Below are 25811 nucleotides of genomic sequence, written 5' to 3'. Positions count from 1 at the left end.
CAAAACCAGTTTGCTACTAAGAAATAATCAGTGGGAGGAGATTGAGCAGCCTGGAAGTAAGAACCTTCAAAATAATCTTATAGAAAGAATTGCAAAGACGAATAGGTCTAAACTTTTCCAAGGAATTGGATCTAGGAATTTTACGAATGAGAACTAAAAAAGTAGATTTTATCTCCTTAAGAATGCTTCTAGCCCCAAAGAATTCTTGAATAGCCTGAGCCACATCCTTCCTCAAAACATGCCAAAACAATTGGAAAAAGAAAGACGGGAAGCCATTAGGGCCAGGGGATTTATCAGCCGATAGAGAGAAGAGAGCTTCTTTAACTTCCATCTCAGAGGGAATGGCATGAAGTAGTTTATTATGGTGAGGAAGGATGACCTTAGGGATATAAGAGACAATGTCATCCTGATCCACTATGGAAAGAAAAGAATCCCAAGACAACAAGGAAGAGAAAAAAGAGACAGCCTCTAATGATATTTTCTCATCCTTGGTTAGCAATCCTTGACCTTTCTTTAAACCTGTAATTTTTTTGTTTGCACAGTGTTTAAGAGTGGTGAGATGAAAAAAATTCGTATTTTGATATCCTTCTTTGAGCCAGTTTACCCTAGATCTTTGTCTCTAGAACTTCTCCTCTTTACTGATAATATTGTGTAAATCTGATAGGATAGACAACTCAACCTCCCTATTTAACTCGTCATACCCTTCCTCCTGAATTGAGGTTTGGATAGTAGAAAGATTGTCGGTTAGGATTTCCTTCTCAAAGAAAATATGGCAAAAATTTGACTTGTTCCAAGCTTTAACCATCCTTTTAGCATTGCTAAGTTTTCTTGCTACCCTATACATAGCTGTGCCTTCCACATCAATACTCCACCAGAGCTTAATCTTGTCTAAAAGGTCAGGGTGGGAGGTCCACATTTTTTCAAAATGAAAACAGGGAGGCCTTTTGGGGCCTATAGGAACAACCGAAAGGGAAATAGGGGAATGGTTAGAACCCACTCTAGGAAAAATAGCTAATTTGCAAGAGGAGGTCTTCAACCAATCGAGATCAATAAGAGCTCTATCCAGTATGACTTGAATACAATCTTGACCAATGCATTTATTTGACCAAGTAAAGGCACCTCTCATGAGGTCCATATCCAAAAAAGCCAGACCATTAATGAAGTTTGCAAGGTCAGTTTTGCTTTCCCAATCCGGAGGTAGACCTCCCTTCTTCTCCTCATCCAACAACAGAGTATTAAAGTCACCCATAATAATTCCTTTCTTTAAATTGCTACTCTACACTAGACTTCAAGCTCTAGTCTAGTAATTCTTTCTTTCTCTCTTATTGTTAGGAGCATATAAGTTCATCAGGAACCAACAATCATTGGAAAGGAAATGAAAAAATTTGCACAAAAGAATATTACCATCATTGTAGACCACTTCCATTCTAAAATTTTTGGTATGAAAAAGGGTCAATAGACCCCCAAAGGCACCATCAGAGTCTGAAGCCTCCCCACTCATCAAGTTGCTAAACTTAATCTTCCCCAAAAAATCCTTTTTCATCTTAGTTTCTTGGATCATCAAGATGTCTGGTCTTTGATCTCTAATCAGGTTCCTAATAATTTCTTGTTTATGGGTTCCATTAAGGCTCCTAATATTCCATGATATGATCTTCATGATTAATTCTTGGAACACTCCTGAAGAGTACTTTGGCATCCATTCGCCAAGTTTCTTCAAGTCTCTTTATCTCTAGCTTCCTTCTCAAATTTTTTTCCTCTTTTGGTCACTGAGCCCACATCTAATTTGCAGCTGCTTCTAGTCTCCACCGGAGAGGCTTGAGATGATCCTCTAACATTTTTCTTCCTGGGCTTTGGGGAAAGAAGAACTTTGCCCTTCATACCAAAATTCAATGACCTGGAAGCCTTGAGGGCAGTCTTAGGGTTGGTTGGAAGACCCTCCCACTAGTCCAGTTCCTTAACCAAAAAATCCAACTTTCCTGTGCTCCCACTAGCTAAAGAGGAGACAAGATTTTCCTCTGGGTCTTGATAGGCGATAATATCCCTATTAAATCTATCAATTTCCACCTCTAAGGGAGTTGAGGCCAGCCTACCCTCAAAAAGTGGAGACCTTAACAACATTTTCCACTTGAGTAGTGTGTTGTGGGGGTTCATTTCCTTCCTCAATTCCAGAATCCAACCTTCCTTTAGCCAGAGCACTCTCAGTTGGTTGGGAATGAACAATAGTTTTCTTCTCCCTAAAGTCAAGAGAGGAGATTGGGGCCAATTTCAAAAGCTCTGCCTGAGGACCCATCTTATCTTCCGTGCCCTGAGGAAAAGTTGATTCAGATGGTAGCATTTGATTAACCTTTGTTGAAGCTTTTTCCTCCTTAATATTCATCGAAAGCGGACCCTTTTGGCCTTGGTTGGTGGTATTTTTTCTCCAGAATTTCTTGACCCTAACAAGAGAAGCCACAAAGGGATTCTTCTTCTTCTTAACTGGCCTTGCTTTCTGACATTGAAAAGCTTTATGGCCTATCTTAAAACAATGGTAACATCCAAATGGGACACTCTCATAATCCATCTTCTAAATATGAGTTCCAAGTTTGGACTGAAAGCACACCACTTCAGGCAAATCATCCCCTTCTCTAACACCTATGCAGATCCTTGCATAGGTTAGCCTACTCTTAGAAGTAGTAGTTGGGTCTATGAAGAGAAGCTCTCCAAAAGAACTGGCCACACCCAAAAATACATCCTCACTCCAGAATTCCAAGGCCATCTCAGGGAGTCTAACCCATACTGGAGCTTGATGAAAGAATGATTCATTTAAATCCAATTTGGAGGACCATTTTTACAGCACTAGGGTAGCTCTTCAAATGGTGCAAGGTCCTTAACACAGGATGTCAGCCATATCCTCTTTATAGGTGAATTCAAAAGAAAGCAACCCCTTAGCCATAGATGTAACACTGACCTACCCTTTTAGACTCCATTTCTTTAATTTAAAGGATCAAACAACATCAATGTTTGGTCTCTGACCCATAAAATTTTCCACAAGTGTAGCAGCCATCGTAGCTATGCTGTGGTCAACAATTTCATCTGGAATGACAATCGTTCACGATCCCTTTTCCAGACTTGACACAACCTTAACCAAAGGGAAAGAGGACTTACCTGAAGGCTTAACACCAAAGAGTGAGGCCCATTTCATTGGGAGATTCCTTGGTCTGTCCACCTTGGATAGCAATTCTGGCACATGCTGGGTACTACCAGCATCACGTGGGACCCTATCCCCAAAGTCCTCATTTCCACAGTCAGCCTAGGTACCTTCCTGCGTGCCTAGTCACCACCATTATCAAATCTAAGACATTATAATCTCTTACCAGTCTCATTTTCAACCAAGCATTTCAATTTCTTAAAAGTTTGAAAGATATTAGATTTTTGTCAAAGAAAATATACCCATACTTTTCTAGTTGCATCATTAGTAAATATAACATAATAATGAGAGCCACCAAGGGAAGATACTTGAGCTGGTCCCCACACATTTGTATGCACAAGCTCTAATTTCTTATTTTTCTTTTCCTTCCCACTCCTCACAAAACTCACTCTCTTTTTTTTTCCATATACACAACTTTCACAAAAATTCATATTGACACATTTCAAACCTAGTAAAAATCTATTTGAATGAATTAATTTCATGCCTTTCTCACTCATGTGCCCAATTATATTGTACCATAGTGTTGTATCAGAATCTACAACAAATTTTTGTTCTCCTAATTACCTGTAGCAATTGTTCCTAAACATTCATTTTTCTCTTAAACAATTAAAGTGGAAGGAATGGCACGAATTGTACAAAGATATAAGGTGCCTACTTTCACACCTTTTGCTACTATAGGAGAACCTTTTGAAACCTTCTATTTTTATCATTAAAAGTAACTATACAACCCTAATCATTGAGTTACCCTACTGAAATTAAATTCCTACTCAACCTTGGAACATGTCTTACCTCATGTAGTAGCCAATAATTCTCATTCTGCAACTTAATCTTAAATCTTCTCTTTCCAAAAATCTAACATGGTTAATTATTTCCTAAATAGACAAGTCCAAAATCCTCTTTGACATAATCAATAAAATAACCTCTATGGGGTGTAGCATGAAATGAAGCCCCAGAATCTAAAACTCAAGAATCAACAATACTTTCTAAAGAAAGAAGCAAAGCATCCTCTTCGGATTTGTTACTTACCACATTTGCCTCCTTGTTCCCTTATTTTTTGTCTCTTTCATTACTCTTTTGAGTCCATCAATCTTTCTTCTTATGCCTTGGTTTCCCACAATACCAACAATCTCTTTGTCCTCTAGATTGAGACCTCTTCCCCTTTAATTTTTCTCTTGATTTCCCATGATTTCTGGAATCACTTCCTCTCTTAGTCATTTTGCCTCTTCTTTGTACATTCAAAATAGTTCATGATGTAGATCTAATTGAGGTTTTCCTATGAATTTTGTCACTCTAAATAATGCCAATCACATCATCAAATTTTAGGGTTTTAGATCTAGAAATAGAATTACTCACAACTATTACCAAACCATTCCATTTTTTAGGCAAAGAACACAAAATCAAGACAGCCCTAATTTCTTCATCAAAATTAACATTCACAAAAGATAACTTGTTAGTAACAATATTAAACTCATTTAAATGATCTGCAACAAATCCACCTTCTTCCATCTTCATATTAAATAAGTGCTTTATGAGAAATACCTTATTTGAAGCAGAGATCTTTTCATACAACCTTGCTAGGGTTTGCATCAAATCTTTAGTCATCTCCACTTTTATAATGTTAATGATTATCAATTATGCTAGGCATAATAGAATACTTCCAAGTGCCTTTCCATCCAAATCTTGGCATGTCCATCCAATGGCAGCCATAAATCCTTATGATAAAGATAATCCTCCATTTGCATTTTTTATAACTGAAAGTTTTGCCCATTAAACTTCACAACCTTCAGCTTACCCTTGTCTGCCATCACTCCCACTCAACCTTGAGACCTTCCTATAGAGAATAGCTTTAAAAAATTTGATAATAGTCTAGGCTATTAAAAAAAATGACAACAAGTTGGCTCTAATACCACTTGTTAGGAGTAATGACTGATAGTGTTTAACACTAACAATAAAAGTATTAAAATAAAAGTAATGGATAGTGTTTAATACTAACAATAAAAGTATCAACTATAACTAATTAAACACTTAGGATGTAAATAAATCATTATGGGATCAACATTTAATATTGATCTAACAAAAAGGGCAAGAGGGACATCTCTTACATGTGTGTGCATGCATTCTTATGATGCATAGGCTTCTTGCATTTCCCTACAAGGAAAGATCATGTCTACAAACCTTGGCCCTATAGTCAAGGTTGGTGAATCTATTGTGGGTAATGGGTTTTCTCTAGTGGGTATTTGGGTGATGTAGGTGTCTTGGTTCTATTGGTTGATGTTGGTCATTTGGTCCCTTCCCTTCAGGTCTTATGCTTTCCCTATTTTTGGGTGCAACTTTCTCTTGGGGGGGGGGGGGGGGGGGGGGGGGGGGAGGGGAGGGGGGGGTCAAAATGGGTCTCCTCTCACATTCTGAAGTAGATGAAGTGACATTGTGGGAGATTATGGCATGGAAGGAGTTGGTTGTGGGGGTTTGGGAGGTACAAATGGGGTTGTCCAGTGTAATGGTGAGGGTTTGGGGGTTGTCACTAAGCTCATAGTTTCCAAACCCTTTCCTACCCATACCCCTATTTTAGTCAATTTGGGCAAAGATATAGTTTCAAAGATTAAGAAATGGACTACGACCCTTGAGGTGGATGCCCCTCTCTTAAGGATCTTCACACTTGGATCTCTAAGCATTGGGATCCATATCTTACTAATTTTATCTAGATCTTTCCTCTAGTAAGAGGCTTTTTTATTGCCAGATTTGATAATGTAGATGATAGGAGAACCATTCTATGTGATCATTTCTTTACATGAGAAAATGATTTCCCTCTGATGATGAAACCTTGGCATAAGGACTTTAATCTTTACATTGAATCATTTTGAAAAGTGTCTATTTGGGTACATCTTCCTAACTTTCCTCTTCATCTCTATCATGATTCTATTCTTGAGGGAGTTGGTGAGGCTTTGGGTGATTTTTTAATGGTGGATTCAAAATCCTCCAATATATCGCATTCTACCTATGGACAAATTCTTGTTTCTATAGATGCTTCTAATGCCCTTTCAATAGAGATTAAACTATGTAATCCTATTGGCTCTTAGATCCAATCTTTAGATTATGAGGGTCTTTTGTTTCGATGAAAAAAATTCTTTAATACTGGGTATGTTGTGGCCAAGTGTGAGGATGATAAAATTAAATCATAGAAACACTCTTCATGGTGGAAGTGTGCTTTGTTGTACCATAATATAGTGATTAAAAATCTTGCATTTTGTGGGGAAGATCCTTTGGATGATACTATTGTTATTCAGCAATAGGAAGACATAATTATCTCTTCTTTTGATCATGTTGGTTGTTGTCAGATAACTATTGTCACTATATTCCCTCTTATAGGTGGCTCTATTCACATAGCCTTTGGTGTTTCTTTTGATGTTTTTACTAACTAGGTTAAGATTGATGTTGTTGGCTTAGTCTAAAATGGTGTTGTAGCATCTACAATGGCTTCAGTGGGTAAGATTAATGATGTTGGCCCTACCCAAAATGGTTCTATAAAGGGTGGATCTAGTGTTGATGGTCTTACTACTATTGGTGTTGACTTTAATGGTGTTAGTTCTATTGGTTCAAACAATTTTGCTGATTCACTGACCTGGCACTTTATGGCAGCCAAGATTAAAGAGGGATGGATTAGATTTGAAGGAAAGAAAACATAAAAAATTCCCTTTCATTCTTGTCCTAATTCCCACAAGTTGGGGGTTAAGGGAAAATCTTAAATCTATTATGTTTTTCTTTTTGTAGGGTGATCAAATTATTAAATGTTTATGTTTTCCTTGATCACCAATTTGCATTGGTAGGGGTTGTGAGATGTTTGACACCCCATTTTCTATCTATGTTCGGGTGTGTCTCTGCCCCATTTCTTTTTGAAGAGTGTATTGTATATCCTTAGGTTCAGTTTCTAAGTTTTTTAACTTTGCATTTTCTTTGTATTTGGGTTTTAGGGCCCATTAAAAATATATTTTACTTAATAAAAAATACTAACAATAAAAGTAATAAATAACATAATAAAAATTAATAATTACTAACTTATAGTTGTTCTTAAAAAATAACATAGTATTCTTGTCTTTTCTTATTAATCCCTACCTATATATAGGCATAGAATGAATGTTTCTAGTTGTCAGAGAAAATTAATTTTGTAGTCAGAATTGCTTAACTACTAAAGTTTTTAAAAAAGCTTATTTTTAAATTAATTTTTATTCATTAATTTCTTATTTTTGATTGGATGATCATAATTTTTGGGGGTTTTATTATTTTCTTAACGTACTATTTTTTGAATTAAAAAATATCAATAATAAAATATATGCCATTTTTTGGAAAGTTCAACTTTCTTTGTAGTTTATGGAATGTCCAGGTAGAAGCTCCTACAAATCTCATCAAGTAAAAGAAAACATGCTTCCTTAGAAAAATTTGGAATGAAATAATTCCATAATAGGTTTTGAGGATAACATTTTTTGTCATGACGACCAAAATAAATGAAGGTTCCCTACTAACCCTAAGCAAATCACCCATGGAGAGAGGGACCATAATCCTGCAACTGTAAACTAGTATTCTCACTGAGGATCTCATATCTCTGGATGAATTTCCTCTTTCCCTTTCCTTCATGTTGCATAGTTTTTCACAATTACCCATAGATGACAACCAAGACAAGGAAGTGAACTGCCAACAAAGTTAGTACATATTGCTAATTTAGTATGGTGATTAGGCATGTAGATTTCCTCCTTTATGAAGTGGAATATGAGGAAGCTTCTAGAAGATTTGAATAGTTCTTTAGATGACAAATAACTGATTCATTACTATCATCAGTGAAATTATACTAAATAAGTTTCATTACCCTAAAGGTCTTACTTTTTTCCAGAGAGTAAGATACTAAGATAGATGTCACTAGTTCCTCTATTGTCTTCATCTTGTGGATTTGTTTGGCAATGATGTAAATTCAAAAAACAAAACCTTACACCTAAAACTCACTTTGCATATTCGAAAAAAAAAAAACAAATTTCATATCCTCTACCCTAGTATGAAATTGAACACAACTCCTCCCCTTTTCAAGTGATTCATCCCTTTTTTGCACAATCCTAGCATTCCCAAACCTAACCTGAGAAAAAATAAACTTTTATCATTTAATTCGGCTCCCACCCAACTCTAGATATGTCATTTGACACTTTTGGGTTGTCTACAATATAAGAAATTTGATTGATAAAATCCAACAAAAAATTTCTACAATGCTTTCCTAAGAATGGGGTCACTCATCAAATTGAGAGAGATAGAAATTGAATTGAGTATTTAGATTAATAATTTCTTTCCCTCCAAAGTATACACTTAACTTTCTTGATATTGTCCATCGTCTACAATTTTCCTCTACGTATTATCCACTTTCTCACAAAAGTCTACCTGATATTTGTAAGCTCCATTATACTCTCAAAATACCCTATTTTAGGAAAGAGATATAACTTGTACAATACAACATGTGACATAAATACTACAGCTCTAAGTAGTTTCTTTTTAACAATGGGGCTCACTATTTGTTGTAGTTCAATCATGAAAATAGTATAGATTGATAATGTTTGGGGTACGCAAAGAGCACATTTTTCTTTTTGTGTTGGGGATATTGAAAACATGATTTAGAGACAAAAGTTGCAACAAATGTCTTAGGAACATGAAAATCTAAACAAAGTCATGTGGCTTCTTCATTGAGTTATTGGTGTGCCTTCTTGGTTTCCAATAGTTCACTAAATTTGGAGAGATGATGTTTGAGGGGGTTGAACAATAAACTACTGGGGATGAGGCCATCATTCTAAATTTAATCAATGTTAGTGTTTGTATGTAGGCCATCATTTTGTGTACCATTTTAAAAAATTATTTAGAATAAGGAAATATAGTGATGTCCTAGTACAATATTAGTTGGAAAATGTAAGGGGTCATACTTTAAGTTTCATAATACATGTGTTGTGTGAATCAGACATATAGTTTTTATGATAGATTGTTTACTTTAATAATTTATTAAATGCTTTATTCTAAAAGAGAATTTACTTTGTAGAATATATAGTCATTTTGATTTTTTGTTAGTTATATGTGTTGTCCCCATATCAGTATATAATTTAAATAATAAATAAATATTTTATATAAAGTAATATTAATAATGATATTAAAATAATAATATTTTTATAAAATAATACTACATTCTAATTATATAATAATATCATATCATGTTATAATAATAATCTAATATAATATAGCAATGTACTATATTAATAAAGTATTATAATCTAACAATATAGTTGATATATTATTAAATTAATATATATTATAATATAAATAATTTGTGGTACTATTATAAATAAATAATTTATATATTTTTTATATTAATATAAATATTAAATTTAATATAAATAAATAATTATATTATTATATTATTGTAATATAATTATTATATTGAAAAGTTACAACTCTTACTACCATGTGTCTTAATGATTGGCAAAAGATAGATAGCATGTTAATGAAGTCAATAATACTCATTATTATATGTTTTTGGACTACTTTATTTATTTTCATTTCATTTTGCATCATTATAATGTCATATGTTAATAATATTTATAATTGATACCTTTAGGTCTTTAGAACAAAAAATAGCAAAGCGATGGTCATCAATATGATAGTACTTAACTATCAAGTTACCCAAATATGAATTCCATGATGTGTTTGATTCGAACACCCAAGTGTGTTATCATACCCAAGATGATCACTTGTAAAAACTACCATAGCTTATGAGCTATATGATGGACCAATGGCTTGATGATTAGTCATAGCAACCATCAGCCTCTGATAAACATGATGTTATGCACTACATTCAGTTAATGAGCTACACATTCAAATGCCATTAGTCTACATGCATCCATTGATGATGCTATCATACATCCCACCGTATACATATTCATAACAATTATCATTTTCATACATATATATTAGTTATATAACTATGTCATAGATAAATACATCTAGATTGATGTAATTGCATTATCTCATAATCAAGTACTCCTAACTACATTGTTTTGTACACTGCATAGTCCTAATTGCATCATCTACATAGTTGCACTAATTCATAACCATAATCATATTGTATTATCATGTTCTTCTACACTTGTCGATTCTCATGTGTGTCTTAACAATGCATAAACAGCACATGATTAATGATAATCACCTTTACAATGATTAATGGCAACTGTTCCTCATTATTTCCATGATGGAAGGTGACTATTCCCTCATGCCTCTTCCTTATATTGGACATGTATATATTGGAGATCATATCAATTGCAAGATCATCAATTAGGGAATTCAGAAATGCTTTATCTCTTATTTGTATCCATTATTGGATCTATTCATTTGACTATCAGCCTTTTGGCATACTCCAGTGGCATAGTTCGAAGGTAATAATTAGGTTTGAGACTTATAACATAGTCAGTGTTATCAAAATAGTAAAAGAAAAAATATGATCAATAAGCAAACACAATAATATAATAAAAGATGGCATGACACAACATGATATACTGAAGGTATTCATGCATCTATTCAAGAACTGGAGTAGACACACACACACACACACACACACACACACACACACACACACACACACACACACACACATGCACACACGCACACACGCACACACGCACACACACATAGAACAAATAAATAATCTAAAGTAACAAGGATATAAATATTATACTTACATAAGATTTCAAAGACATATAGATAATATCAATTGAGTATGTACAAGGGAAGAAATATTGAAAATCCATATAAATAAACAAAAAAAGGATAAAAAATGAATGACCTAAAAAAGGTTCATTACAATTGGTATCAGAGCCTCAAACCTACCAGCCTAAGGGTGTCCTATACAATTAAGTCAAAGGCAGTAGAGAGCAATCAAGAGGGAAAGGAAGAAGGCAGTTGCTGTGATGGAGACACAACCCAAGAACAGAATGGAAACAACAGAAAAGGGAAATTATATTAACTGTGAAAATAAGCTAGTACAACCAGTACAGGAAAATAAACTTTAAAACATGCCCTAAGGGCTTACAATAGCATAAATCTGGAGATAATTTCTCCTTATGGTACCTCCTCTCAAACTCCACTCCGAACTGCCTTTTACAATGTCAGAAATCTCCTTAAATAGACCCCGAAGGGTTAAGGACTAGGAGTACATTCTATAAAGTGCTAGTAGGTATCCACCGATGAAATAGAAGGTTTCGGAAGCTGCGTTAGAAGTCGATGCAAATCTAGAAGAATCCAGTAACGGTAATCGAACTTTTGGGAGGCATAACTTTTGAACCGTAGCTCCGATTGACGAACCATTTACATTTTTGAAAAGCTCTCGAAGCGCTCTATAGCCCTATGGACAACTTCACTCATCCCCCATTTTTTGACCCTTTTTGAGGTCATTTAATGCCCCAAACCTGACTTTGAAGCATTCTTAGGAGGTCTCCAAAACTCAAAAAACTGCAATAACTTTCAAACTGTGGGGCCTATTGACCTGATTCTTTTTTTGGAATGCTCTAAATCATAATTACATTCATCTGGCCAATTCACACCTTCTAGTTTACCGAAATGATGGCCCAAATACATTCTCCTATTTTTTTGGGATTTTCAAACGCACTGATAGTTGAACTATGAGAGTTGGAACCTTTATTTGAGCCAAATGGGTATCCAAAAATGTAAAGACATGAAATAGAAACTAAGTCTAAGTACATTTTTTTGGTTGACACAAGATTGCCCTTATACCTCTGGATGCTCCTGCATCAGACACCCAGGGTAGATTGAAAAGTGACCCTGTCAATTTATGGATGGTAGAGGAAATCCCAAATGGGAAACCTCAGCTACTAAAATCCAAGTTGAGTCCTCGATCGGCCGTCTTTTCCATTTGACCAAATACTCTTCATACTGCCTATTTCTGGTACTCCTACCCACACGATGATCTAGAATGTCTTCTATCCCCTCCTTCTTAGAAGTAGGAATTGGACATGGCTCTAAAACTAGCTCCTCATCTGCACCATCATCATGATACTCTATTAAATCTGTAATGTTGAAAATGGGAGAAATGTGAATACCATCTGGCAGCTCCACCTCATATGCATTTCCTGAGTTATGTTTTTTCAAAACTTTGCAGGAGACAAATTTCTTCATTTTCAGCTTGTTGTAAGTACCAACTGGAAATCTTTCTTTTTGTAAGTGCACCATGACTAGATCCCCTACTTGGAATTCCTTATGTCTTCTCCTTTGATCAGCCCTAGCTTTATACTCTTGATTCATCTTGATAATGTGTGCTTGAACCTCCTCATGTAGACGCTTGATGTGTTCAGCAAATTCCTCAGCTTCAGCACTTGTTTGTTCTATCTTCCTCAATTCTGGTGCAGTCCTTGGGCTATTCCCATATACAATTTGAAATGGTGATTTTCCAATACTCCTATTTACGGAGTTATTATAAGCAAACTCTGTCTGTGGTAGAATCAAATCCCATCCCTAGGGCTTATCTCCAACTAAACATCTCAGCAAATTGCCCAGACTTCTATTTACCACTTCTGTTTGCCCATCAGTCTATGGGTGATGCATGGAACTGAATTTCAAGTATGTTCTCAACTTCTTCCACAATGTCCTCCAGAAATACCCCACAAATTTAGTATCTCTGTCAGAAACTATACTCCTTGGAAGACCATGTAGTCTTACCACCTCTTTGAAAAACAAGTCTGCAATATGGACAGCATCATGAGTTTTGTGGCATGGAATGAAATGTGCCATTTTGGAGAACCTATCAACCACCACGAATACTGAGTCATTACCCCTTTGTGTCCTTGGCAATCCAAGAACAAAATCCATGCTTATGTCCTCCCATGGCCTTGACGGAACAGGCAATGGCTGATATAGGCCAGTATTTTGACTAAACCCCTTGGCAACTTGACAAACCTGGCAACTCTGTACAAACTTCTTCACATCCTGTGTAATTTGAGGCCAAAAATAATGTTCTCTAAGAATGGCAATGGTCTTATCCCGACCAAAATGTCCTACCATCCCTCCACTGTGTTTCTCCTTAATCAGATTTTCCCTCATGGAACTCCTTGGAATACACAATTGACTACCTTTGAACAACATGCCATCCTGAATCAAATAGTCTAACCACTTGGTTCTATCTACAGCAATAGGTTCTTTACAAGCTTTCCATGCTTCAGCAAAATCAGGATCCTCAGGGTACAAATTCTTGAGTTCATCAAACCCAACTACTTCAACCTGCATTGTTGTAAGCAAAAACTGTCTCCTACTTAGTGCATCTGCAACCCTATTAGATTTTCCACTTCTATGCTTCAACACAAATGTATAACTCTGCAAGAATTCTACCCACTTCATATGCCTCTGATTCAATTTACCTTGGCTATTTAGGTACTGTAATGCCTGATGATCAGTATACAAAACAAATTCCTTTGGCAATAAATAATGCCTCCATTTCTTTAAGGCCTAAACTATTGCATAGAACTCTTGATCATAAACAGAATACTTCTTCTTTGCATCATTCAATATTTCACTAAAATATGCAATAGGCTTACCTTCTTGGCTTAATACAGCCCCAATAGCGCTACCACTAGCATCACAATCCACCTGGAATACTTTTCTAAAATCTGGAAGTGCCAACATAGGCTGTTCAGTCACCTTCTTCTTCAGCAATTCAAAACTTCTCGCAGCTGTTGCAGTCCATTTGACCTCTTTTCTATCCCCTCTTATTGTATCAGTTAGGGGTGCACATATGCCACTGAAATTCTTAATAAACTTCCTGTAAAAACTAACCAGACCATGAACTGATCTTACCTCAATAGCAGACCTTGGAGTAGGCCATTGCAAGATGGCTTTTACCTTCTCTGGATCCATTTTGAGACCTTCAGGTGATATAACAAACCCCAAATAGATTAACTCCCTTTTTGCAAAGATACACTTCTTCAAATTAATTAACAGTTTGTCTTCCCTTAACCTTTCAAGGATGCTACAAATATGCAATAAATGTTCTTCCAAATTCTTTCTGAAAATTAAAATATCATCCAAATAGACAATAACAAATTTTCCCAAGAACTTCTTAAGTACCTCATTCATGAGCTGCATGAAGGTGCTTGGGGCGTTCGTCAATCCAAAGGGCATGACTAACCATTCATAAAGACCCTCCTTGGTCTTGAAGGCTATTTTCCACTCATCTCCTTCTCGAATCCATATCTGATGATAGCCACTCTTTAAATCTATCTTTTTGAAGTACTGAGCTCCACTCAAGCAGACCACAAGATCATCCATCCTTGGTAAAGGAAATCTGTACTTGATGATTATCCTATTTATAGCTTGAGAATCTGTACACATCCTCCACTCTCCATCCTTCTTTGGTGCAAGTACTGTAGGTACTGCACATGGACTCAGGCTCTCTCGAATCAAGCCCTTCCTTAGCAACTCCTGAACCTGTCTATTTAGCTCCTTTGTTTCAGTAGGAGTCATCCTGTGAGCAGCCTTGTTAGGCAAACTAGCTCCTGGAATTAGATCTATCTGATGACTGATTTGCCTTACTGGTGGCAATCCATCTGGAACATTATCAGAGATAATATCTCCAAATTCCCCTAGTAAATCTGAAACTTCAAATGGTATTTCACTACTACCTTCTTTATCTTTCCTAGGAATCAAAGCATAGCACATATGCTAATGTTTCATGCCATCTAAAAACTTCCTTCCATCAACAAGACAAATCCTAGCACTGCTACATACCTTTTCACGTTCCTTTTTCATGGGCTTCAATTTGTGGTGAACTCCATCCTTTGTCAGAGAGTATGTGTTTGCATGTCCATCATGTATTGCATGTCTATCAAACTGCCATGGTCTACCCAACAATAGATGGCAAACATCCATCAAAATAACGTCACAGAGAACTTCATCATGGTAACTCCCAATTTTGAATTTTACTAAACATTGTTCACTTACCAGGACCTTATGATCATCTTTTACCCAAGAAATACGATAGGTTTGGGGATGTTTCTCCCTCTTGAGCTTTAGCTTAGAGACCATCTCTTTTGATACCAGGTTATCAGTGCTACCACCATCAATGATCATGTCACAACATTTATCCTCACACTTGCATCTGGTACGAAACAAACTCCTTCATTGTCCCGGTTCATTCTCACCACTTAGTAGGACTCTTTCATTTACCAAGGTCTCTCCTCTTTCTGCACCCTCTGAATGTGATGATTATGCATCCTCATCCACATGAGCAACCCTATCTTGGACCTTAGCTCTCCTATCTGTCCTTCCTTTTCATTGAGGGCATTCAAAGGCACGATGACCTTCTTCATTGTAATGGAAATAGGTACCACAGAAGCCTCCTCTTCCTTGTCCACATCCTCTACCTCTTCCTCTTTGATTTCCAAAGTCTTGATCATGGGAGCGGTTGAAACCCTCATTCCTCTAGTTTCTGCTAGTACCCACATCTTCATTTTTCTTTTGGGTTTCATTGCAGCCTCTAGATGATCTACTGCTTCCCCTTCCTCCTTGACCACACCCTCTTTGTCTTCCTTCAAACCTTTTATTCAGCTTCTCTTCAACTCATAGGGAAAACTGGTATGCCTCTTCAACGCTGGTCATTCTTACCAGACTTAATTCCTCTTGGATGCTAGGTCGCAACCCACTGATATAACGAGCAACCTTCTCCTTATTTTCTTTTGCATGCCTCGCTCTAATCAAGAGTCGGTAAAACTCCTCTATATATTTTTGGATTGATCTTCCTGCTTGCTTTAACCCATGCATCTTCTTAAACAGATCAAGCTCGTAGTCCACAAGAATGAACTGCTTCTTCAATTTGTCCACCATGCGATCCCATCTTGTGATCTTCTCCTTTCCTCTTCTAAGTGTTTCCAGTTGAACCTCTTGCCACTAGATTTTGGCATGGCCTTTCAGTTTGGCCTTTGCAAACTTAACCCTATCTGGGTCCCTTATATCCTCATACTCAAAGTATTCTTCCAGTTCATTGATCCAATCGATCAACTCATCTGGTTTCAGATTTCCTAAAAATATACCCACTTCAATTGTAGGTCTTTTCCCAAACTTAGTAATGGCCCTAAAAAGCCTTTCCTCTATAGGATTCAGAACTTCCTCTTCTGGTCCCATTACTTCCTCTTCATTGTCATCCTCACTATTGTCACCTGCGATAACATTTGCTCCTCTACAAAGCTCCTCTTGCAATGCTTGTACCTACCTGTAGAGAGCTCTAACCTCCTCAAGATCAATAGCTCTGGCCCTTTTTCCACACTCTCTTTGTGGAGGCATCTTCTAACTCGAACCCACAACACACAGTCCTGGTGCAAACTGCCTCACAGTCGGCGCTCTGTCTACACACTCAGAAAAACCTGGCTCTAATACCACTTGATGGAGACACAACCCAAGAATAGAATGGAAACAACAGAAAAGGGAAATTATATTAACTATGAAAATAAGCTAGTACAACCAGTACAGGAAAATAAACTTCAAAACATGCCCTAAGGGCTTACAATAGCATAAATCTGGAGATAATTTCTCCTTATGGTACCTCCTCTCAAACTCCACTCTGAACTGCCTTTTAAAATGCTAGAAATCTCCTTAAATAGACCTCGGAGGGTTAAGGACTAGGAGTACATTCTATAAAGTGCTAGTAGGTATCCACCGATGAAATAGAAGGTTCCATAAGCTACGTTAGAAGTTGGTGGAAATCTAGAAGAATCCAGTAACGGTAATCGAACTTTTGGGAGGCATAACTTTTGAATCGTAGCTCCGATTGACGAACCATTTACATTTTTGAAAAGCTCTCGAAGTACTCTATAGCCCTATGGACAAGCTTTTCTCATCCCCCATTTTTTGACCCTTTTCGAGGTCATTTAATACCCCAAACCTGACTTTGAAGCATTCTTAGGAGGTCTCCAAAACTCAAAAAACTACAATAACTTTCAAATCGTGGGGCCTATTGACTTGATTCTTTTTCTGGAATGCTCTAAATCATGATTACATTCATCTGGCCAATTCACACCTTCTAGTTTATCGAAATGATGGCCCAAATACATGCTCCTATTTTTTCAAGATTTTCAAATGCACTGATAGTTGAACTATGAGAGTTGGAACCTTTATTTGAGCCAAATGGGTATCCAAAAATGTAAAGACATGAAACAGAGACTAAGTCTAAGTACATTTTTTTGGTTGACACAGGATTGCCCTTAGACCTCTGGATGCTCTTGCATCATGCTGAGACTTTTGGAATAGAAAAATTGGCAGACAAGGATGAATAGATTTCATTTCTCTTAAAATGTTTAGGGCAATGATGAAAGGCAATTGTGATAGGGCCAAAAATAGTTAATTTTGTTATATGATCCATTAAATTAGAAATGAGCTAATGAACAAACTTACTTGTGCAATGGAAACTAGTTGAAACCAAAAAAAAATCCCAATGATAGTAGTAGACCATTGGCCATTTCACAAACAGCTTCCAGTCGCAAATTGTAAATTCATCGAGGAAGACATCCATTGTGGGTTTGAAATTTAAAGCAAAGCAATTCTTGGAAGAGATAAATTGGAAGTGATGATATTCATTTAATCTTTTAACCCAACTGACTACTATGGTATGGAAGATAAATAAAGATGAAGAAAGGGATACATATTGTGCAATAATGGATAACAATGAGGATGCCATCTGGAAGCCTCTTATTCATATATTTTCACCAAACTATAAAGAACATTGAAAAATTATAGTGAGAAGGCCACTTAAATATTCTAACGCAAGAAAACCTAGTTGATTAGAAGCAGCAATAATATTAGTGGAGACACCTACAATCCTCACACGGTGTCTCATAGTTTTGCTCTTCAATATTAATAAAATTGTGAAGACCATAGAATTTATTGTTGTTCCTTTAGTATCATTGGTCACTCAAAACAACTACTACCTAAGATGTAGGCATTAAATATATATTCATACATGAATGCTCCGAAGTGGACGCCACTCACTAGGAGATTCAAAATATAAATATTCATCATCAAAATTACCTTGATACATATAATCCCAAGTGGATACCAAGTCAATAGAGATTTTTTTAATCAACAAGCTTGAAGAGGAGCATTGGAGCACGTGTAAGGAGTAACAAGTCATCTGACAAGGAACTATTTAGAATACATATAAAGATCAAACATAGTCTATAATACAACGCAAAAAGTATTCTGAATCATCAAATTGATATATGATACAAACCATTTCATATTGTGAGATATTGGAAGCAATCGATTGTATGCTGATGTTCAACATCTGATGAAATCCACATTTTGAAAGAGATTGGAAACTAAAGACAATGTTAGGGAGATATGTGAAGTATGTATTTTAGTGCATTTTCATGTGCGATCCACCTTGGAATTTTTATCTGAACAATATGATAGCCTTGGTGTAACGATTTTTAGGCATGATTAATAAGTGGACTCATAGATTGATTTATGGTAGCCAAGGAAACCATGAATGGTTGAGAGTCTTACAATATAATAATATGACCAATTGTCATATTTTCTTTTGTAGATTTTTCTTTTTCAAAGGATATTAAAGGGTTTACAACTAATTAACCAACTCAGAAAGATATATATATATATAACTTCTGCATACACCATTTTTATTCTTGAATCGTATCAAACAATGGTAACCAATTATTTAAAGACATACATCATCACACTATTAAGAAATCAAGTCAAGCGAGAAGAGATAACTTATCCTAAATTGTGAGTTATAAATATAATGAAAAGATAGATCTAGTACAACTGGCAATGCTCTACGTGGAGGGCTTGCCAACTAGTGTAGAGTCCTCCATAGATGTTGTGAAGAGAAGAGAATTAGTCATGTTACTGCCTCTCCTAGTTGCTGCCATGGATCTCTTGTAGGAAGCCCTTTGAAGTGTTGTTGAGAAGATGTTGAAGAAAATTTGTCATATAAAACATCAAAAAATAAAATAAAATCAAGATGGCAATATCTTGAGAATCAAAACTTATTAAAAAAAGGACAAACCAATTTCCTTATTCAAACATTGAAGGTGGGGCCAAATCCCAAATAAGGTAACTTTCAAATTATGAGACAACATATAAGGTATCACTTACTCCCCTTTGTTATTCATTTATATGTTGAAATTTATATTATGGGATAAAATATATGATATTTTTAATTTCAAATATTATATAGATTTAATATTTCAATGATACTTTGTGAATAATTCATGGAAACTAATATTGTCTCTCAAGAGGGAGAATACCTAATCTCAAATATTAATATCATTATGAAATATGATTGTGAGAATATAAATTCTAATATGATTGTCTCTCACATGATGTGGGGACACAAAGAGAAGAGATAAGCATATGGAATATAAAGACAAAGATGAATGCTAATATGTAAAGATATACCAAACATAGAGCAATTCCATAGACTTCATGTTGAGGTAATATAGAGGTAAGTATTATTTTCATTATGAATATGTAATTTAAGTGGATTCTTGATTATTAAATATATTGGGTGATGATAAAGAGAAAACACATCAAATATATGTATATATACACAATCATAGATGTGAATAATTTTTATTTTATTTTTTTAAATGAAAATTAGATAAATATCAAAATAAGTGGATACATGTATATATCTATCTTAAGATACATTCCTAAGGAATCATGATGACATTAGGAACATATTATAGTACATAGGGGTCTATTTTTCATCCACATTATGATCTCTTAAGGTAGGGAGTTGGTGGAGGGAGAGGCAGAGTAATTTTGGGCACATGACGGATATCCTCCAAGGAACCGCTTGTAGCCTATTTCACGCGCCTGTTGCACCGTAAATCTACCATCTCAAGATGATCATAATAAGGAGAGAGAAAGACTCCTATGCCAAATAATTATGTTCATTAGATTAACACTCTTTTTCTCATCCACATTACAAAATCTTAAGATAGGGAGTCAGTGGAGGGAGAGGCAGAGTAATTTCGGGCACATGACAAATATCCTCCAGGGAATCACTTGTAGCCTATTTCACATGCCCTTTGCATCATAAATCTACCATCTCAAGATGATCATAATAAAGAGAGAAATTTTTCTATGTACTATATAAAGAAATCTTCCAATTAATTAAATTCATTGGATTAATCTTCTCATCCACATTATGATATCCTAAGGTAGGGAGTTGGTGCAGGGAGAAGCAGAGTAATTTCAGGCACATGACAAGATATCCTCTAGGGAACTGCTCGTAGCCTATTTCACATGCCCTCTGCACCATAAATCTACCATATTATGATGATCCTAATGAGGAGAGAGAAACATTCCATCCAAATAATTATGTAAATGAGAAAAGAGATCTTCACAAGACTCATCTTTCTTTGGAGCTATTATATGCTAATAATTATTTGTGTTGCAGGATCCATGATCAAAAGGCATATTGGGGGAGTATATTTTTATAAATCATTCCCTTTACTCTAGTTCATTGTGAAAATCAATAAAAATGTATGATGTGTTTGCATCATGTATTCTTTGTACCTTCATGCATCATCTGTCTTCATCGTCTATGCTTTGTGTTTTCATGCATTCATGTGTCTACTTTGTGCTTGGTTCATGTATTTATGCATCAATATTTATATTCAAAGATATTAACATTGCATGTAGATAGTCTTATAAGTTGTCTTTGCTTAAGGACAAGCAAATTCGAGAGGGGAGGACTGTGATGTCCCCATATTAGTATATAATTTAAATAATAAATAAATGTTTTATATAAAGTAATATTAATAATGATATTAAAATAATAATATTTTTATAAAATAATACACATTCTAATTATATAATAATATCATATCATGTTATAATAATAATCTAATATAATATAGCTACATACTATATTAATAAAGTATTATAATCTAATAATATAGTTGATATCTTATTAAATAAATATATATTATAATATAAATAATTTGTGGTATTATTATAAATAAATAATTTATATTTTTGTGATATTAATATAAATATTAAATTTAATAAAAATAAATTATTAAATTATTGTAATATAATTATTATATTGAAAACTTACAACTCTTACTACCATGGGTCTTAATGACTGGCAGAAGATAGATAGCATGTTCATGAAGTCAATAATACTCATTATTATATGTTTTTGGACTACTTTATTTATTGTCATTTCATTTTGCACCATTATAATGTCATATGTTAATAATATTTATAATTGATACCTTCGGGTCTTTAGAACAAAAAATAGCAAAGTGATGGTCATCAATATGATAGTACTTAACTATCAAGTTACCCAAATATGACTCCCATGATGTGTTTTCTTTGAACACCCAAGTGTGTTATCATACCCAAGATGATCACTTGTAAAAACTACCATAGCTTATGAGCTATATGATGGACCGATGGCTTGATGATTAGTCATAGCAACCATCAGCCTCTGATAGCCATCATGTTATGCACTACATTCAGTTAGTGAGCTACACATTCAAATGCCATCAGTCTACATGCATCCATTGATGATGCTATCATACATCCCACCATATACATATGCATAACAATTATCACTGTCATACATATATATTAGTTATATAACCATGTCATAGATAAATACATCTAGATTGATATAATTGCATTATCTCATAATCAAGTACTCCTAACTACATTGTTTTGTACACTGCATAGTCATAATTGCATCATCTACATAGTTGCACTAATTCATAACTATAATCATATTGTATTATCATGTTCTTCCACACTTGCCGATTCTCATGTGTGTCTTAACAATGCATAAACAACACATGATTAATGATAATCACCTTTACAATGATTAATGATAATCACCTTTACAATTATTAATGGCAATTATTCCTCATTATTTCCATGATGGGAGGTGACTATTCCCTCGTGCCTCTTCCTTATATTGGACATGTATATATTGGAGATCATATCAATTGCAAGATCATCAATTAGGGAATTTAGAAATGCTTTATCTCTTATTTTTTTTCCATTATTGGATCTGCTCATTTGACTATCAGCCTTTTGGCATACTCCAGTGGCATAGTTTGAAGGTAATAATTAGGTTTGAGACTTAGAACACAGTTAGTGTTATCGAAATAGTAAAAGCAAAAATATGATCAATCAGAAAACACAATAATATAATAAAAGATGGCACGACACAACATGATATACTGAAGCTATTCATGCATCTATTCAAGAACTGGAGCAGGCAGACACACACACACACACATAGAGAACAGATAAATAATCTAAAGTAACAAGGATATAAATATTATACTTACATAAGATTTCAAAGACATGTAGATAATATCAATTGAGTATGTACAAGGGAAGAAATATTGAAAATCCATACAAATAAACAAAAAAAGGATTAAAAATGAATGACCTAAAAAAGGTTCATTACATTATATATTATTATTCACCTAAAAATAATAATGCATTGACCTTTGATATAGTTCGTTTGGTCTAAACTAACTTGTCAATTGATAGAATGTCTAGGTTTTGTTACCCAATCAATACAACTAGTCTCTTCAAGTCATTTTGATCATTTAGTCTATTATTTTTTCCATTATAGGTAGGGACTCATACTCAAATAGAGCTCTTGTTATTGCATTTATGCTTTTGTTGTGTCTTTTTATGTGATTATGTTCTTTGAGGTGCTTTTTGCCTTGTTTCTTTTTATTTATTTTCTACCTAGGTTTTTGTGGTCCTTTTATCTTCTTATATTTATTGATTCAAGCTTGGTCTACTCATTTATATTACTATTCTTGCACTCTCTCTCTTCTTGATGATGGATGACTAAGTGTGATCTGAAATGTTAGCGCTAAAAACACACAATCAAATCCAAAAATAAATTGACATTTACTAATGGATTGTAGAAATTTGATCATGTTAATGGTCTTAACTAATCACAAACTATTATTTAATTAACTTAAATAATAATTAATAAATAAAGATGATGATTTGGAAGAGTAAATAGACATTTCAAAAATTGCACCATTATATGGGATATGAAGATGTTTAAGAAGATTGATGAGATAAGGATAGGAAGGAAACAAAAAGTAAGTATTAAAAAAATTTTTAAAAATATTACAAGAGGAATAAGAATATATATTGTTTAATTTAAAAGAAAGTGTCTAAAGGAAATTAAGGAAAAAGATATGAACTTTGAAAATGGAAGATAAGAGTGGAGTATAGTAAAGAAAGAAGAGGAAAATTCATAAAAGATAGAAAGTAGGTAAAGTATTAAGAGCCATGTTTATGAATTTTAAATTATATTATTTTATTTGTACATAAGATAGAATATTATATTTTTTATTAAGTAAAACAACTTTTGAAGGGGCCCTAAAACCAAAATACAAAGCAAGACAACCTGCAAAATAAACATAAAGATATACAATATGCTCTTTAGAAAAAAACAAAGCAAAGACACCACATAACAAATATAGAGGGGTAACATCATGAAACCCTCACCCACATAGACTAGTGGCCAACAAAGAATAAGCCCTTAATTAAATGAACACCCTATAAAATAAAAAGATAACAAAATTAATATTTCTCCTTAACCCCCAACTTGTGGCCTTTAGGAGAAGAAATGGATGGAAACATCTTTGAATGTTTTCCTTTAACCATAATCCATCCCTCCTCAATCTTGGCTTCCATAGAGTGGTAGGCCAATGAATCAATAGAGTTATTAGATGAAGAAACCCCTACACCATTAATGGTAGGGCCAACAATAGCACAACCAAAAAAACTATAACCACCACTCACATTATCATTTAGGACAAGGCCAACAACGTTAGACTTTCCCATAGAAGACACAAAACCAATACACTAGTCATTTCTAACAAAACTAGACACAACAACAACATGTTGGGGTGAGCCATCAACATTATTCTAATTAGTAACAATAGCTAAATTGACTATATAGGCATCATGAATAGAGCCAACCATAGGGGAGACTGAAAAACAACATCCATGTGATCTAGATCAGCTACCAAAAAATGATCAAGAGAGGAGATAATATCACCTTCTCTATGAGCAGCAACAACCTTAAAGGGAGCTTCCACTTCACATGAAGGCTTATTGGAAAAAATATAATGTTGCAACAAAGCACCCTTCCACCATGAGGAGGGTTTCTTAGATTTGACTTTGTTAGCCTTACACTTTGCTACAACATGCCCAATATTGAAATAGATCTTGTATCTTAACAAAAGAATCTGAACACTAGATTCAAGAGCAAATAGGACTACATAGTTTAATCTCCATGAGAAGGCCTTTGAAAGAATCATTATCAAAAAGCATATGAGCATATGTAGAATGAAATATATCAAAGAATTTAGAATCCACCATTAAAAAATCACCAAAAGCCTCACCTACTTCCTCAAGAATATAATCATGCCAAAGATGAAGAAAAAGATTAAGAAATCATACCTAGATAGGCATTTTGCAAAAATATTCAGTAGTACGGTTCAAGTCCTTGTGCCAAGGTTTGATTGTCAAAGGGAATAGATTCTCCCATATGAAGAAATGATCACATAGAATGGTTCTTGTATCATCCACATTATCAAATCTAGGAATAAAGAAATCTTTCATGAAAGGAAAGATTTTGACATAGTTATTAGATATGGCTTGTAACACCCTTCTTGGGACCCCAAAAGATATAAACCTAATATGTTAAAAAGTGTAATAAAATAATTATTTTTAAGTTTAAACAATGTCAAAGTAACAATGTAGAAGCAATATACAAAAACACAACATTTACAAAAATGCAATTATAATACAAATTTCATTCATGAAGGGTTCCTTCATGTTGAGTCACATTTAATAAAAAAAATTAAATAATTTTAAGTCTCAATTACAATGTCCATAATCATAAACTAAATATATAATCTCATATGCACATACATAAGAGAACTGATATGATAAAGTACATTCATATAACATCATCCACTTCTCATGTCATAGGGTATGCAAGAATAGATACAAGTACATCAAAATAAAAGATACAAAAACAATATATATACATCAACTAAATAGAAGTCTTTGAGATAAGATGAGAATGATAATGGTACAACTGCATCAATGAACATCCAACAACTAACAATATGAGGGGGACCCAAATTTTAAGAAGTCACTACCTCCCAACCACGTGGTCAACTAATCAATCTCCCACTCCCACCATGTAGGAGAGATAAAGTACAATCCACACACAGATAATCAAATCATTAAACAATCCTAGATAATGAATCCTTATAACCAAATCTACCTCAAAGATACATAAGATACTGATAAAGAAAGATAACCAAAGTCAAAAAGACACGCATCCAAACCAACATCACATACCAAAATCAACAATAGATACCAAGTACAAATAAAATGTCAAAACTAAAAAGATACAACCACCTCCAAACCAATGTCAAGTGTCACAAGCACAATAACCAAAAAATAACAACTATCATCAATAAAAGTAAACCATCATTCACTAACTCCAGCAATAAAAACACCACCAATG

Source organism: Cupressus sempervirens, chromosome 1 (assembly GCF_028749045.1).
Source record: "Cupressus sempervirens isolate cs-2001-9-10 chromosome 1, ASM2874904v1, whole genome shotgun sequence".
In the NCBI taxonomy this organism is placed as follows: domain Eukaryota; kingdom Viridiplantae; phylum Streptophyta; class Pinopsida; order Cupressales; family Cupressaceae; genus Cupressus; species Cupressus sempervirens.
Note: the sequence above shows the minus strand (reverse complement) of the source record.